Below are 14,592 nucleotides of genomic sequence, written 5' to 3'. Positions count from 1 at the left end.
CGCGACTTGAGGTCTCTTTGTTTGCACTTGGGAGGGGCGTTGGCTTGAAGTTTGCTCCTGGTTCACTGGAGCGACGTGTGAATGGAGCATATAATGATGATTTCCTCCGCATTTGCCACTAGCAGACCTCGAACAATCCATAACAAAGTGTCCAGATCGCTGACACTGCAGACACAATCCAAACTTCCGCACGATCATCTTCCTGTCGATGATCTTCATTTTCCCTAAGCGTCTACATGAACCACTTGACTCTTAACCGGCCTCTTGAAGTCGATGCTAACGTGGACTGAAGAATAGCACAGTGTTTCTCCAGGAACTCCACCATGGGCTTGTATGTTCCACCTTCATTGGAGCAACCGCGAAAATGGCTCTCAAGTGTTCTTCAGCAATCAGCTTGTGATTCTCGTATTTGGCTTCAGAGTGGCCCAAGCAAGGGCATAGTTTGCAGAGCTGATCTGGATTTGGTTGATCTGGAGTTGAGCTTCATCCTTCAATGACGTTTGGAGATAGTTGAACTTGTCAATGCAATTCAACTGATTGTTCTCGTGGATCAATGGCTTGAAATTATCCCGGAAGTTGATCCATTCAGAAAGCTTGCCAGAGAAAGTGGACACCTTCAGCTCTGGATTCTTTATCCGTGATGGCTAACATGCTTCGCCCACCGTTTGCCATCCCGACACATCTCCAGCGTTCCCGATCGTCTTCGGAAATAACTGCTGCTTCAGCCTGAAGTATTTATTCTCGAACTCTTTAAAGATTTCGTCATTCTCCCTGTTCCGAGCTTTAGCCATGTCCTACGGTCTACTTTCGCCTGATTCATCCTAAGCTGCATCTTGTATATCAAGATCGTCAGTGTGAACCTCAGTTTGTACTCGCATTTGATTGTCTGCAACCAAACACAACACTCCAAAAGGCCACACAGGCGACAGCAAAGAATCACTAAAGTAATTGCAAATTGCAATACGTGATCGTATGGTCGATCGATAGCAACACCGGTGGCGGTTGAGAGATAACTAATGCTTGCTATCTAGCAGTGATGCTGCGAGAGCGCAATTATTCTAGAAGGCTTCGGATGTGTCATGATCTTCTTCTTCTTATTGGCATTACATCCCCACACTGGGACAGAGCCGCCTCGCAGCTTAGTGTCCATTTAGCACTTCCACAGTTATTAACTGCGAGGTTTCTAAGCCAGGTTACCATTTTTGCATTCACATATCATGAGGCTAGCACGATGATACTTTTATGCCCAGGGAAGTCGAGACAATTTCCAATCCGAAAATTGCCTACACCGGCACCGGGAATCGAGCCCAGCCACTCACCCTCCGCACGGCTAAGGAGGGCCCTGTGTCATGAATAGAAAGCCAATTGAATAGACGGATCCTGTAGTGGACCCCGAGGTGACTCCAAATCCGTCTATTCAATTTGCTTTCTATTCATGACACATCAGAAGCCTTCTGGAATAAATTAGTTCCCAACAAACATTCACTAGTTGAACTAACATCAGTGTGATGATTTAATTCAGCGCTGTGTTGAATTATGTCTGTACTATTTCTTATCACAACTTCTGTTCAAGCTTTGTTCACACAATTTTGGCGAAGTTATACAACTACATCATCTCATTTTGAAAAACAACTTTATTAACTGATTCGTTAAACCTTTAATAAGCATTTTACTACGCCTCAATTCAGCTACATGTGAATTCCTCGAAAATAATAACGCATAGAGGTAACACCAGTAAGATCTTCGATGAACGTATTTTGAAGCAATTGCTATTTTCATATAATCATTTTAAAATTTTCCTAAATCGGGTCTCGAACTGCTGTCATTTGATCATCCGCCGGTAACGTTGTCATCCGCGCCATCCTTGATTTGTTAGATATGGCTCACTCAATGCATAACATAAATAATCTTATTGCTGAATAAGAATCAAAATTTGACTCTAATTCAACAAGCCAATCTGTAAAACTACAGTTTGTTAATAACTGTTTATTTCTACCATCGTTCAGCCAGTCATAATCATCGCATACAGGGAAAACATATGTAAAAAATAATGTCAAAACGATAAAATAAAATCCGTCCCCAATGCTATTTATGAATTTATGAAAATAAAATCAATGTATATTCGGCCTTCCTCAGAATCTCTTGATAATCGGTTGCGATATGATTGTCAAATGCTAAGATAATTTCAATTATTTCGCCGCAATAAAGATCAACATACATGCGATAATATTGGGATTCCACACATCAAAGATTCAATAATTTTCCGATGTTATTCAACGGCGTTATGTCCGGCTTTTAGTAAATTTAGTTCCTCATGAATGCATGATTTTTTTTTATTGCTCCAGCAGTTTTGTTCGTTATAATCTCCGACAGTTTAATAAATCACGAAAATAAAAAGCATGTCTTGAAAATAAATCATTATTTTTCTATAAATCAAATTTCCCAGATCTAGAACCCAGATTTTCTCTCAAACTGAAAAAGCATGTTTTTCCCACTGTGCGATAGATCAGATAAATTTGAAATCCAATGGTTAAGAAGGACAAAGGTTAAGAAGGATGTCTGATGCCTGCTTATTAACTTACTATTCAAACTCAATTCGACCACCTTTTCAGAGCATCACATCATAGTCGAACAGAGAACTTTAAAAATCATCAGTTCAGTACATTGCTAAACTTCCCCAATGTGCTGAAATGTGATAAAACGAAAACGTAAGTTCGACTTCAAATAAAGGTAGTAAACAAATAAATAGGCCATGTCGAATATTAGTTAGATTAAATGCTGAAATGAAATCTGTCTAGCAAATTATTCAGCATCCATTTTATTCAGCTACAAAGATCACAAATAAACAATAATTCAACCTAGATGCTTATTTGTAGCTTGTCGTTGTTTGTTGGGTTGTTAATATTCAGGATTTTCAGCTCTCAGTCACATGAAAATGTTAATAACTTCAAACCATTGCCAACGTTTCCCGGATCGAAACGTTGGCAATGATTATCTACGTTTTCATGTGACTGAAAGTCTTAAATCCTGAATACTTCTGGAATAAATCACAGTGGACGATCTTTCAAAAAACGAGATTCAAATGAATTTGTGGTCTAACTCCATTGAAAACTATCAATCGGATCCAATTATAAAGGATTGGCCATATCTCACTCGATTCTGGTCTGATTCCAATTCCCAATATATGAATCAAATCGGCAGGAACCCCTTTTTATTTGTGATTATCAGGGATTGAATTCAAAAGAGAATGAGAAAGCCTCTCATCTGTCATCTCTGTATAAGTATACGATATGTAGCATACCGCGAGAGACTTTTTCGCAAGCTGTCATGATAAAGCACCGGGGGGTTGGGGGGCGTATACACAATGATACATTTCTTTTAAAACGCTCCTAATGCGGGGAGCACTGGTTCTGATGATGCATTTAAACTTGTTCTACAAAGCTGTGCGGTACGCAACACAAAATGAGCAAAAACAAAGCGAAAATCATCACTTCTCTGTGGGGGCTGCCTATCCGATTTTGTTTTTATCGCACTTGTATACAAGTTTGATAAATTTGTTATCGTGGCTTGTAATGATTCGGTACAGTTTTTGCCTTTATTTTATCTTTGTTCGTTATCTATTGGAAGCGATTTCAGCAAACCCTGGTGGTTACTACTATTATTAAAATTTTAAACCGCAACTTATCCTAATATCCTCCTCAAATTTACGGGTTAGAACCTTCCTCCGAAAACCCGGAATATCTCCTGTATCTGATGGCCCTTGTCGGTTCCATGGACATACCGTGAAACTGCATTATTTTTTTAGTTCAGGCACTTCTGGATTGTCGAAATCTGATGATAACTGGCGTAGTTAGGGTGAAATCAGGAGTGATTCAGTTTGATTCTAAATTTTCGACCACTATTCTAGTTTGCATCTGGAGCAAAATAGAACAATCTCGCTGGTTTCCCCAGCAGTGTTCTATTCATGTTTTTCAAATTTTCAATTAATTGAAATCATTATGTTACTGCCAAGAAAGGCGCCGGAATTGCAAAGTGGATTGATCCGTAAATAAAATGACGCATCCATACACCAAAACAATTGAAAAATATTTGAATCTCGTGATTCAATCGTGGTTCAAATCTGCAGAAAATAGAACGGAGCGTTATACCAGTTTTATTTTTTTGACAGTTGACTGGTATAAAAACTGAATCTAGAACAGCTGCTGGGAAATTCAATGTTTCAGATTTTTATTCAAACTGACAGCCCCGAACGATTTGAATCACTGCTGATTTTACTCTTACAACACACCTAATTTTACACAAAATTTACTTATCCTACGGGGGTACACGGGGCACCTTCGTCACCCCGGATGGTAACGCCAGTGGTCATCCACTAACAGCAAGAGCGGGAGAGACACTCACCCGTCGCCATACCGGTCAGCCGCTCGATCGGTGGGCAACTCGCTGGTCACACTCACAATGCATTTCCACCGACTACTAATACTGTGCATGACATCGTTGAACGAACCCATCACCGTCGGTGTCGTCATTCCTCTCTGCAGAAGTCCTATCCTGTATGAATGCATTGCAAGGCGGTCCACTCTATCGCTTTGCTCACAAACACCGACCACGGCCCGATTAAACAGCGCCAGTGTACCCCATTCTGCTGGCACACATGCTTCCAGAACAGCTGATTTCCAGTCCTTGTATTGGTGAGTTGTCGTTTTTCGGTGCGATGGGAAAAGCTCGCAAAGTGTTGATCAATGGAAGGTTGCTCGCGTTGAATTTTTGTCCTCCCACCTTCACCTCCACTCCTTCCTAACGTTTCGTAGGGAACTGTTCCTTTTTTATGCTGGCTGCTACTGTTGATGATGTTCGTTCGTCGTACTGATACTGGTTGTTCCGGCGGGAGCAGCCGGGCGGCGGCGGGTGGCCAGCGAGTTCCTTTTTTGGCTTTAAAGCGAACGTCGAAAAACATGAGTATTTTAAGCAGTCGCCGCCGCCGGTCGGGCAGGGAACGAACGAACGAACGATGAAGACGCGCGCGTTACGAATGGGATGGCTTTACCGCTTGGGGGAGGAGCTGTCTCGTCTGAAACCCGCCCGACGACGATATGTGAGCGACGTTTCGTTCCAAGAGTGGAATGGCACGCCGCGGATTTTGAACTCGTTCGACGTCCGTAGCTGGGTGGAGATGGAAATCAGCTGGTGGAACAACTATGAGAAGACGATAAAAATGTTATCAATTGCTGCCGGCAGCGATAGAAGAGAAGTCTAACAGCCGCAAGACAATAGGGTGGAGGGTGAGGTGGGCGGCATCGGGACGGGACTTTCCCTTTCAGACTAGATACCAGAAGTGAGAAAATTGGTTTTTCCTCTTTTCCCTTTTCATGAGGACGAGCCTCGACCCCATCCTTCTAGCGAGGTGGAATTTTTATGAGCTCCCAGTGGAAAGTGGATACAGGCGTTCACATGTGCGTTACGTCACTTGCTTTGGGGGAACGAGTGCCTAAGATGAAAGTCTTCTTAGAAATGGGAGTTCAATAAACCGTTCCGGGGTTTGGCTGTGCAAGACCTATAAGACATGTCGTTGATTGTATGTTTGCAGGGTTTAACGATTTGCCGACGGTACTTTGAAATCGTTGTTTGTGGAATGAACTCAACTGGATTCACAGTGTATGGAATGAATTAAAGTTATCATTTCTAAGACATTTATATCCCATCTGTTTCCATGGTCATATTGGTTTCATAGCTTAAGATTAACTTCGTAAGGCATATATCTATTTTGAAATTGAATTAGTCTGTGTCGTATCGGCGTGAGTTGAAAATGCTGGACAGACTTTATTTATTCCTTCAGCAATTACGTTAGTTTGATCTCCGACGGATTTATGGAATCTAAGAATTAAACGAATAAAATCGTGAAAAACTAAAATCAAGATTTGCGTCGAACTTCGTCAAAAAGGAAGTTCTCATCTAATATGTAAGCCAACGTGTGCCGGGACAGATAGGTAGGTTTTAAACCACTTTGTACAGCTTTTGTATTTAGTAGGAAACAATCGATTATTCAAGTTATTTGTAAGCAATGGTCAATTCCACAAAAAATGTTCTTACGAGCAAGTGTGAGGGAAACCAGAAATGGCGGTAGCTCTATTAACCTTCCGCAACTCGCTTCAACTTTCACAAGAACACAAGAACTCGCATAAACAACAGTCTGAAAATCCGTTATACTGAAGCCAATTAAAATTATATCAACGTGATTTTGTGAAACAAATTCTGAATCCATCTATGATTCCATGCGGCCAAGGAAAAATGAATCGGAATTCTTCCCCTTAACGGCACTAGTGTTTATGAACCTACCAGTTTGGTTCGATATCTCAGGATCTGTGGGATTTGGGAAGTTGCCGTCTTCTATATATAAAGGATAGGAAACCAATATGTCGAGAATCTGTTTAGTTCAGAATTCATCCGTAAGGCGTATATGAGAGTTTGGTTTAATATATTGGGATCTGTTTGATTTGAAAGTTGCCGATTTCTATAAAGTTGTTCGAGCATTGGAAATCTATATGTCGCGAAACTGTTTAGCTCATAATTTATCTGCAAGGTGACGATGCTGTATGTGAGAGATCAGTTTAGTTCAAAATCTCAGGATCTGTTGGACTTGCCATCTTCTACAAACGTGTTCGGGGATTGTAAACCGATATGTTGAAAAATTGTTTAGTTTGAAGTTTATCCGCAAAGTAGTGCTAGTGCATGTTAGACCAACATTTTTGTTTTCAAATTTTTATTTTTATCCTTTTCTTTTATAACAGAATTAACCAAAAATCAATGTTATACACCTAACAGGGTGTTCCAGCCTTTTTATATGTGCTTTTTTATCATTTTTTTGTTTTCTAATTTTCTGTGTTTAATTGGTTTAACTTTCTCATGTTCAATATTTTTCCTCTTCCAGTTTTTAATATTTTCTTTTTATCTTTGATCAGTAAACTAAGAACTGTTGAATCCTGCCCACTGCATCCAGTACAAAATAGGGCTTTGGGACAAAAGATTAAAAGGACAAAACGTCGAGTGACTAAAAACTTGAATCTAAAGGTTTGGAACTAGGTTGTGCTGAATCATTTTCAGACGATATTGATTGCAATTTTCATTAGAGAAATTTTCAAATGAGAACAGTAGTCGATTTGTCGAACACGATTACTACTCAAATTTTGGACTCAAACGATAGCATAGCATTAGCATTAGCATTAGCATTGTTACGGTGTAATTCGTAGATTGGACACTAGTGATACTCATGTTTTACTTTTGAGATCCTCATCAGAAATAAAAAGGGAAGTGGTCCTTGATTCTTAAACAAAAATAGCAAAAGCATGAGGATTACTACTCCTGGCCACGCCCATCTTCACCGTAACTAGGGAGAGGAAGAAAGTGTTGATGTAGTACTTACTTAACGAGAGGCCACCGACTTAGCGACACCCTCATAAGTACCACGGAGTTGGATAATGAGGAAGGTATTCGTTGGGTCAGGATTTGCCTGTAGCTGGCAATGTAACCGTGGTAGATCTTACCCCGTAACACACCACGTAAAGGTGTCTACCCAGCATTACGGGTAAAATTTTTGACTCAAACGATAATAAACAAAAAAAATAATAATAATATTACGTTAGTTCTATTATGCGTTATGCTTTCATGGTGAGAAGTAATAGAGCATGAAAACTAGAGGTAAATGTTTCTAATCAAGATACAATTTTCAAACGATTCTTACTCGCTGGCGAGTTCTAATCAATGGGCAATTTAAATGTAAGACTGCGTGTTGATCTACCCAGATTGATTTTAAAGTTTTATATTTCTCATCCCTGGTTCGGAAGCCTCCATTTGAGAGGCATGAAAGTTTAGTTTTTCGAAAAATTTAGTAGCTTATTGCAAGAGGCTTGGAAGCATACTTTCAGCCACCGAGCCGCTCGTAATCTTCCTTTCGAGAGGCTCAAAAGCCTTTTTTCAAAAGGCACATAAGCCTCCTTTCAAGAGGGTTGAAAGCCTTTTTTTAAAAGACTATGAAGCCTTTTTTCAAGATGCTCGGAAGCCTCCTTTCAAGAGGCTCGGAAGCCTCCTTTCAAGAGGCTCGGAAGCCTCCTTTCAAGAGGCTCGGAAGCCTCCTTTCAAGAGGCTCGGAAGCCTCCTTTCAAGAGGCTCGGAAGCCTCCTTTCAAGAGGCTCGGAAGCCTCCTTTCAAGAGGCTCAGAAGCCTCCTTTCAAGAGGCTCGGAAGCCTCCTTTCAAGAGGCTTGGAAGCCTCCTTTCAAGAGGCTTGGAAGCCTCCTTTCAAGAGGCTTGGAAGCCTCCTTTCAAGAGGGCTCAGGAAGCCTCCTTTCAAGAGGCTCAGGCCTCCTTTCAAGAGGCTCAAGCCTCCTTTCAAGAGGCTCGGAAGCCTCCTTCAAGAGGCTCAGAGCCTCCTTTCAAGAGGCCTGGAAGCCTCCTTTCAAGAGGCTCAGAGCCTCCTTTCAAGAGGCTCTGGAAGCCTCCTTTCAAGAGGCTCAGAAGCCTCCTTTCAAGAGGCTCAAGCCTCCTTTCAAGAGGCTCAGAGCCTCCTTCAAGAGGCTCGGAAGCCTCCTTTCAAGAGGCTCAGAAGCCTCCTTTCAAGAGCTCAGAAGCCTCCTTCAAGAGGCTCAAGCCTCCTTTCAAGAGGCTCAGAAGCCTCCTTTCAAGAGGCTCAGGAAGCCTCCTTTCAAGAGGCTCAGCCTCCTTTCAAGAGGCCCGGAAGCCTCCTTTCAAGAGGCTCAGAAGCCTCCTTTCAAGAGGCTCGGAAGCCTCCTTTCAAGAGGCTCAGAAGCCTCCTTTCAAGAGGCTCAGCCTCCTTTCAAGAGGCCTCGGAAGCCTCCTTTCAAGAGGCTCAGGCCTCCTTTCAAGAGGCCCGGAAGCCTCCTTTCAAGAGGCTCAGAAGCCTCCTTTCAAGAGGCCTCAAGCCTCCTTTCAAGAGGCTCGGAAGCTTCCTTTCAAGAGGCTCAGAATCCTCCTTTCAAGAGGCCTGGAAGCCTCCTTTCAAGAGGCTCGGAAGCCTCCTTTCAAGAGGCTCGGAAGCCTCCTATCAAGAGGCTCGGAAGCCTCCTTTCAAGAGGCTCGGAAGCCTCCTTTCAAGAGGCTCGGAAGCCTCCTTTCAAGAGGCTCGGAAGCCTCCTTTCAAGAGGCTCGAAAACCTCCTTTCAAGAGGCTCGAAAACCTCCTTTCAAGAGGCTCGAAAACCTCCTTTCAAGAGGCTCGGAAGCTTCTTTCAAGAGGCTCGGAAGCCTCCTTTCAAGAGGCTCGGAAGCCTCCTTTCAAGAGGCTCGGAAGCCTCCTTTCAAGTTTGAAGAGGCTCGGAAGCCTCCTTTCAAGTTTGAAGAGGCTCGGAAGCCTCCTTTGAAGAGGCTCGGAAGCCTCCTTTCAAGAGGCTCGGAAGCCTCCTTTGAAGAGGCTCAGAAGCCTCCTTTGAAGAAGCTCGAAGCCTCCTTTGAAGAGGCCTGAAGCCTCCTTTCAAGAGGCTCGGAAGCCTCCTTTGAAGAGGCCTCAGGAAGCCTCCTTTGAAGAGGCCTCAGAAGCCTCCCTTTGAAGAGGCTCAGGAAGCCTCCTTTGAAGAGGCCTCAGGAAGCCTCCTTTCAAGAGGCTCGGAAGCCTCCTTTGAAGAGGCCTGAAGCCTCCTTTGAAGAGGCTCGGAAGCCTCCTTAGAAGAGGCTCAGAAGCCTCTTTGAAGAGGCCTGAAGCCTCCTTTGAAGAGGCTCAGGAAGCCTCCTTTGAAGAGGCTCAGGAAGCCTCCTTTGAAGAGGCTCAGAAGCCTCCTTTGAAGAGGCTCAGGAAGCCTCTCCTTTGAAGAGGCTCTGGAAGCCTCCTTTGAAGAGGCCTCAGAAGCCTCCTTTGAAGAGGCCTGGAAGCCTCCTTTGAAGAGGCCTGAAGCCTCCTTTGAAGAGGCTCAGAAGCCTCCTTTGAAGAGGCTCAGAAGCCTCCTTTGAAGGGGCTCAGAAGCCTCCTTTGAAGAGGCTCAGGCCTCCCTTTGAAGAGGCTCGGAAGCCTCCTTTCAAGAGGCTCCCAACCCTCCTTCCAAGAGGCTCAGGAAGCCTCCTTTCAAGAGGCTCAGAAGCCTCCTTTCAAGAGGCTCGGAAGCCTCTTTCAAGAGGCCTCGAAGCCACCTTCAAGAGGCTCAGAAGCCTCCTTTCAAGAGGCTCGAAGCCTCTTTCAAGAGGCTCAAGCCTCTTTCAAGAGGCTCGGAAGCCTCCTTTCAAGAAGCTCGGAAGCCTCTTTCAAGAGGCTCGGAAGCCTCCTTTCAAGAGGCTCGGAAGCCTCCTTTCAAGAGGCTCGGAAGCCTCTTTCAAGAGGCTCGGAAGCCACCTTTCAAGAGGCTCGGAAGCCCTCTTCCAAAAGGCTCGGAAGCCTTCTTTTAAGAGGCTCGGAAGCCTCCTTTCAAGATGCTCGGAACCCTTCTTTGAAGAGGTTTGGTAGTTTCCGAAATTCCTCAAAGTTTCATGGGAAGCCTGATGTATAAACTTTATTTGAATTGCAAAGTTTACACTATGCCCAGGGTTTCGAGAATATTTCCCACCTGAAAACAGCCTAGACCGCCATCGAACTTGTCATTTATACGCCTATGCTCGCAAAGCTAATTGGAGACCGTAGTACGAAGTAGCAAAACAACATTCCCGCACTGAAGCCTCTAATATGACGTGCAGGAGGTGAAGGTAGCGATAAGATGGGTCCAATAAGAGTGTCCTAGCAAGCTCAACCCTGCGTCCACCGATGAACGGTGGAGAAGAAGATGGTGAGTCGGAGGATGTGCGCGCAGAATGGAAAATGGACGGGGTCACTCTGACAAATACAAATACAAAGATCATATAAAACGTGCTGACCGTGCGGAGAGGGGCGTGCTCCCAAAAATTGACGTGTTCATGGACATTATGGACATAACCATGTCGTTCAAGGGAGGCCGCAAGATCTACAGCAAATAAGCTAAGATGTGGAGCTGCAACGAGCTGCACTTAGAAGTGGATGAGACAAAGGCGAGCCTAATATCGTCAAAGCGCTACGTAGATGTGTTGCGGCCCATGAGAGGAGTTCAAAAACTCTCTGGTTTGGGATAAGACGGCTGCATTCGTAAGACGGAGAAAGATGAGATGATGTTCGTCCTGAAGTGGGATAATGCGCATAAAAACTAAGTAAAACATTAAAGGAGGTTGAATGGATCATTTACACTTTTCTATTAGCAAAATTATATTTCTCTATTTTTTATGTTCCCCGCCCTCAGCTCAGCCTATTTCCTCACACTATATTATGGCCAGTCTTACAATCTTAGATTCTTCCCTCTCCTCTACGTCTATTGTGGACGGTACTATAGTGGTTTAGTCCTTAAAAAGGCCAGGACAACACTCACCTTGTTTATATTCATAACCTGGGCCCCTCCTTGCGTTTATGAGCTTTGAAAATGTCACATATCTGGTCAAGAATCCAAGATCTGTTAATAGGATTTTAGATATATGTTATGAACTATTTCGAGACCGTTACTGTGTCGACCTTACCACCTAAATATAAGAAAGTTTCGTGAATTCCGGAATGTCACTATGAGAAATACGAAAAGTCTTCACATATACCATTTGATGTCTTTATTCCGAGCAGAACGACCTAAGCTTAGTTTGGAACATGCATTATGCTTCTACATGATTGTAAATCTGACGAACTGAACTCAAGAAAGTTTAATGTTACTAAAAAAAGATTGCATATCAATCTACAGTTATTTGTGATGTTTTCCCATTCTGTCTGGCATGATTTGATTAATGTGACCAGACGTCTCGTGTTTCGCAGGACACTGCATTTTTCAACTTAATTTTCCAAAGTTATATTAATTTATACGATCTCTCAAATATTTTTAAATATTTTGTTGGGCCAAAATCTACGTGAAATGCACTTCTTTCGTGTAAATTTTCAAGTTAGTGACGTAATACAGATAGGCGTCCCGCGTTTCGCAGGACGCTTGCTGGTCACATTAGTTTGATATATCACGTGGTAAGATTTTAAGAAATATGACAATATATGGTAGGTATGTACCTAATCCCGCCTAGAGAGCCCTACTAATTCCCTTTGTGGAAAGCCCGAGTTTATGAAAATCGGTTAGCGCATTATAGAGAACGAGCAATGTGAACAAGGTGAGTGTCGTTCTGGCATTTTAAGTGTTAAACTTATAGTGGTTAAAACTTCTAAAAAATAGTTACGCTATATCTGTTTAGCGTGGATTAGATCCACTAGGAGGTGATATATGAAACAACCAGTTTTGTTAGATATCTTAGGATATGTGGGATTTAAAAGTCTCGTCAGTTACAGTAATTTGGGATTTGAAAACTAATGTGTTCAGAAAAGTGTGCTTGGTAGTCATATGGCATTTTATTCTCTTACTTTGTATCTTTTTCTATATTTCTCATGTTCCAGCAATCGCTAGAACAGGAAATGGATTTCCGTACCGTTTCCATTTCAATTTTGTACCTTCAACTTGACTAGTCTAGCAGTAACTGTTAGAATTGGAAATGCAGGAAAAACTTGTTTTTTACCCCCAATTAGAATTCCGTCTTTTGCGTTCCTATCATTATGATTTTTTATTGCACTTCACTCAAATAAGTAAGTATGGCATTGAGGTATTTTCAGGAGTTAAGATGGCCATTACAAATTCAACATAACTTTGGGTATTGGTATTGATTTGGTAATCAATATCTCATCAATTATCAATGACCAGTGATGAACTTTATACTCATTTAAAAAACAGTTTAATAAAGATTCAAAAACAATTATCAATGACTACAATCTTAGTATTATTATAACAGAACTTGTTTGCGTAGTTCTTGGGGTATTATTATACCTATGTTGAAGGAGGTAAACTATACAATCATTTCATTTCATTTCATTTCATTTATTGTCCAGTAGTGTAAGATATAAATCTTTTTGATAATTACTACCTCCGATTTAGCAAACGATACATAAACGAACATAATTTCTTAATAAAACATAATTATTACTAACTAATTTAACTATTTGTAACATCAATTATCTAAGGCGGTTCCAAAAATCGATGCAGCCTCTCTTGAAACTTGCTTCCGACGTAGAACGTTTTACCGCGGACGGTAACGAATTCCAATAAACCACACCTCGGACGAACAGTGAACTGCCATAACATAACGTTCTGTTAGCTGGAACAACTAGGTTCTGTAAACGACGACCACGGGACTGAATAAGCCTTTCATGAAGAACCGCTGGAGATTGTGTAAGCAATGCTTACTAAGCATTAGATTTCTCAGAAAAATGCAGGAGCGATGCGCATAAAAGCTTTGTAGTGGACATCCAATAAGGTTTTGTTGTAAATGGCTTACATGGATACAAATTTCATCCATTTTATTTAATAGCGAATGTTGGGTTTGTACATTCATTTTTTTACGATTTGAAAGTTGGACGAGGGTGTTATTCTGATAATTCTAAATGTTAGTCCAGGCTTTGTTTGAACTAACGAACTTGGCTAACTAACTAACTAACAAACCTTATCAATTTGTGTTATGCTAAACTGATAAACATAATATTCCACAAATACTGAATTATTTAAGAAAGAACCACATACAAGTCGTTAAACCGCATCCATAATTCATCAGTTCTGCAAATCGATACAACGCTTCCATAGAATTCTGGCTTCATTGGAGATGCAACAACGACGACGACATAAACAGCTTTCGAGCAGTGTGTCCACTCCACAGTCCAGCATGTCGTTCTCTTCCAATCTGAACAATACCCTTCCAAATGGACCAAGCCGGCGGAGATTGGCGCACTGTTCCCGCAGTCCAAGCCGGAGCCACACTAAACTACCGCCGGCTCTTCTACCCTACACAAGAACGGTTATGGATTCGAGCTTGCCGTCGTGGATGTGTGTATACAATCGGAAATCTTATCTCTCGGACTTAATTTAGCATCGTCGTTTATGTGTTGTATGGGATGAAGTTTGTTTTTTCTGTTTTGCCTCGTTTTCGTTGCCGTTCTATTCACACATCTATAAACCGCTTCGGTTGGATGGGTTGGATGAGTCGAGTGGAATCGAAAGCCGTGATTTTTATTTATGCCGGTTCGCTGTTCACCCCGGTCTATATTTACCTACGTTTGGAAACGTGTGTGTAGGTAACTTTGTGCTATTTTTATTCTCTAGAATCGTGCAGAAAAGTGTGTTCGACATGTGTTAGGAATACGCAAATCTTTACAACGTATGCGTATTGCGTTCCCTCAATCTTGATCTACTGATCGTTTGATCGTTACTTTCTGGTGTTCGGGTCAGAATATTTATAGTGTTTTTTCAACAAGCATCGGTGGTTCAGTGGTAGAATGCTCGCCTGCCACGCGGGCGGCCCGGGTTCGATTCCCGGCCGATGCAATCAAATTATTTTGCCGATATAGAGGACTACATTTTTTCTCCTTTCGCTTTCAGTAAAATATGTTTCTATTTTGTATTTACGTTTGTCAGCTTCATCGTTCAAGTAGGCATTCAACTTCAGTATTACCATCAATCCTCGATAGTATAGTGGTCAGTATCCCCGCCTGTCACGCGGGAGACCGGGGTTCAATTCCCCGTCGGGGAG

The 14,592-nt window shown here is 42.2% G+C and overlaps 2 non-coding genes across 2 annotated transcripts; both read left to right on the top strand.

The window, feature by feature from the left end:
* Positions 1-14,316: 14,316 nt before the first annotated feature.
* Positions 14,317-14,387, top strand: Trnag-gcc (transfer RNA glycine (anticodon GCC)). The gene has a single exon. It is a non-coding gene; the product is annotated as a tRNA-Gly (tRNA).
* Positions 14,388-14,520: 133 nt separating this feature from the next.
* Positions 14,521-14,592, top strand: Trnad-guc (transfer RNA aspartic acid (anticodon GUC)). Its single transcript has one exon. It is a non-coding gene; the product is annotated as a tRNA-Asp (tRNA).

Source organism: Armigeres subalbatus, chromosome 3, assembly GCF_024139115.2.
Source record: "Armigeres subalbatus isolate Guangzhou_Male chromosome 3, GZ_Asu_2, whole genome shotgun sequence".
In the NCBI taxonomy this organism is placed as follows: domain Eukaryota; kingdom Metazoa; phylum Arthropoda; class Insecta; order Diptera; family Culicidae; genus Armigeres; species Armigeres subalbatus.
Note: the sequence above shows the minus strand (reverse complement) of the source record. Positions and strands in the feature narration are given on the sequence as shown.